We start from the raw sequence: 3,136 nt of genomic DNA, 5'->3' as shown, positions 1-3,136 counted from the left end.
GATGGACGGCGTGGCACGAAGGTTCCGCGCGTACCGGAATATGGACCCCGACTGGAAGGAGAGGGAAGACACTTTACGGACCCGCTCCGCCGCGAGCCACTCCTCAGTGAGCGCCCGGCACCGGGCCCGCAGGTGCACATAGTCGAGCCAACGAGCAACGGCGCGGGACGACTGCCACCGCCGCCGCGCGGCGTCGCGGGCCGCGATGAAGTGTCGAAGGTAGGGAGGAAAGGGAGTGCCACGAATGACAGTGGAGCGGAGAGGAATGGTGGCGCCAGCAGCCGCGAGCACAGCATCACTGAAAACGTGCACGCGCTCATCGAGCTGCTGCGGGGAAGCGACATGGAAGTGCAGATCGAGGTGCCTATCCAGATGAGACCGGTAGGCACCCCAATCTGCACGACTGAAGTCGAACCACGGGCGGGGTCCATGGAGGGGGAGAGAATCGGTACGAACGAAACCAACGACAGGGGTGTGATCTGACGTGAGCTCGGCCCGGGCCTCGAGCCCCGACACAGCCACCTGTCCAACAGAAAGGAGGAGGTCGAGGACACTCGGCCGCTGCCGGACGTGACATGGAATGAAAGTGAATGAGGGGGGAGCGTGAATGGCGAGTCGGGGGGAACCCTGAACGAGGCGCTGAAGCTGAGTGCCCCGATTGCTCGTGGACACACAGCCCCAAGCGCGATGCCGGCAATTGAAATCCCCGCCCACGACCACGCGCGCGTCCAGATGGAAGAGAGCACGCAAGTCGTCTGCCGGGAAGGGACCATGTTCAGGGAGATAGACGGAGCACACAGTGAGAGGATGAGGAGCCAGATGGAGACGCACCGCCACCGCCTCGGCATTGCGGAGAGGGGGCAGCGCGCGCTGATGGTGCGGGATGGTAGACAGGATGAGGAGAGCAACACCACCCCCACGAGTGTCCCGGTCCCAGCGATAGATGACGTACCCAGGCACGGAGAAGGGGAGATCGGGTTTGAGCCATGTCTCAGAGAGGAGGACAAGGGCAGGCCGTTCAGTGGACAGGAAGTGCCGGAAGTCCCCCAGCTTCGCTCGAATGCCCCGGGCATTCCAGAGGACAAACTTAAGCTGCTGGGAGCACAGTCCGGAGGAAGTGGAAAATGGACTGGAAATAAATGTCGGCCTGGAGAAGAGGGGTAGGAGCCTGAGAGATGCGGAAGATGGCATCGGCAAAGAACGGCAGCCACGGGAGGAGATTCAGCCGGGCGAGCCAATTGAAAGTCTCAAAAAACACAGGAAAGGGAGCGGAAGCCGGGAACACGGGCGGAGGGCGCACGGAAGGCGGCAGAGAGGAATCAGAAGGGAGGACAGGCGCGGGGGGGCAGTCCGAAGGGATTGGCAGGGGGGCAGGAGCCGGAGCAGGAGCTGCAGCGAGGGAGGAAGCAGCGGGCAGCTGCACAGCCCGCGAGCCCTCCTCAGCCCTCGAGTCCAAAGGCGCTCGCGACACCGGGGGACACGCCGGCTGCACCAGGCCGGGAGGAGCGAGGGAAGGCGAAACACCTGCAGCAGTGGTGGGAGCAGGAGGAGGGGCGCGCAACAAGACAGAAGAAGAGTCAACTGGAGGTGGACCAGGCACGGAACAAAAGAGAGAGGGTAGCTGGGGCGCAGGGGGGACCGGGGCCAAAGGTGGGCACGGGGAACGCGCCGCAGGTTGGCCAGCCACTAGCCCAGCGTAGGAAACGGCAGAGGGGCATGACGGAAGAGAGAACGAAGGGAGCGGCGGGAACATGTCCTCGTGCGGCCGGCGCTGGAACTGAAGCGGAGCACGGGGCTGCCGAGGAGGCGCCGCAGAGGCGTCCTGGCCCGGCGGACGAGGCTTTGGTCCCTGGCGACGCAGCTGCCCCTCGATGAACTGCACGTAAGTGGGGCAGGTACGAGCATTCGCCGGATGTGGTCCCGAGCAGTTCACGCACTGCGGAGGCTCGTCGGGTAGCTTCGGGCAGGACCCGCGGACGTGGTGCTGGGTGCAGCGGAGACAGCGGAAGGGATTTCCACAGTCCGCCGCGTGGTGTCCCCACCTCTGGCATTGGTGGCATTGAAGAGGCCGCGCCGTGCCCCGGAACTCCTCCCATTGGACGGTGAGGCCAGCTAGGTGCCGGACTGCTCGGGCCTTGGCGACCTGCGCGGCATCTGCGAGGATCACGAGAAATCTGATGAAGCCCCGGTGGAGCTCGCGCTCCGAAGTGAGGGGCCGGAGCGACTCGGGGTGCACCCCAACGGCACGCAGTTCCTCCAGGACCGAGTCCTGGGAAGTCTCGGAGGGGAGACCCGCCAGGACAATCCGGGGTGAAGTCTTCCGACCCAATGGAAACGTGTGGCAAGGGATGCCATGGTCCCGGAAATACGTCAGCAGGGCCTCCCGGTCGTGCAGGCTTGTGGGGTGATAGCGTGGATAGCCCCGAAGATAGTCCACGGTGAAGTTCCCCTGCAGCTTCTGCCGCAGCGACCGGTTCCCGCGAATGGCGTCAACATTCAGTTTGGTATTGACAACAATTGGCGGAATGCGCCGTGGCACAGTACCACTATCCGGTGACAGCCCGGGCGGGCGAGGGGCCACAGCAGGCGCAGGCGTCGAAGGAAGACCAGGCTGGGCCGGCGGGACAACACGGTCGGCCGCCGCCAGGACACCCGGCACAGACGCAGTGTCAGAGGCAGCCCCGGGACAGCCACGAGGGACACCGACGGCCAGGCCAGGCACGCCAGGGTCCGCCACAGCAGACCGGCGCGGTCCCCGGGACAGGGAGCCCGAAGCCGCCTGCGCCGACGCCATGGCAGCACCGACGCCATCAGTGGACGGCCCCGGGCAACTGGAGATGGGCCCACCGGCAGTAGAGCCAGGCAGGGGCGCACCGGCGGCGAGGCTGCGCCAGGTCTCCTCAACCTGGTGGAGCAAATGGACATCTGGGAGCGAGCCCCGACGCCGCGGGCTCACACCAGGGCCGTCAGAGTCGATGCGGTGCAAATCATCCGGCCAGGATGGCACCCGCGAAGTGGAAGCAGCAGGAGCGCAGCCCCGGGCCACGGCGTCAATTGTGGCATCAACTGAAGAGCCAGCACGGCGCTTCAGCGCCAAAGTGGAGTCCAGCTGGGTGCGCCGGGACTTGTGTAGATC

This window comes from Bacillus rossius, unplaced genomic scaffold (genome assembly GCF_032445375.1).
Source record: "Bacillus rossius redtenbacheri isolate Brsri unplaced genomic scaffold, Brsri_v3 Brsri_v3_scf45, whole genome shotgun sequence".
Lineage (NCBI taxonomy): Eukaryota > Metazoa > Arthropoda > Insecta > Phasmatodea > Bacillidae > Bacillus > Bacillus rossius.
Note: the sequence above shows the minus strand (reverse complement) of the source record.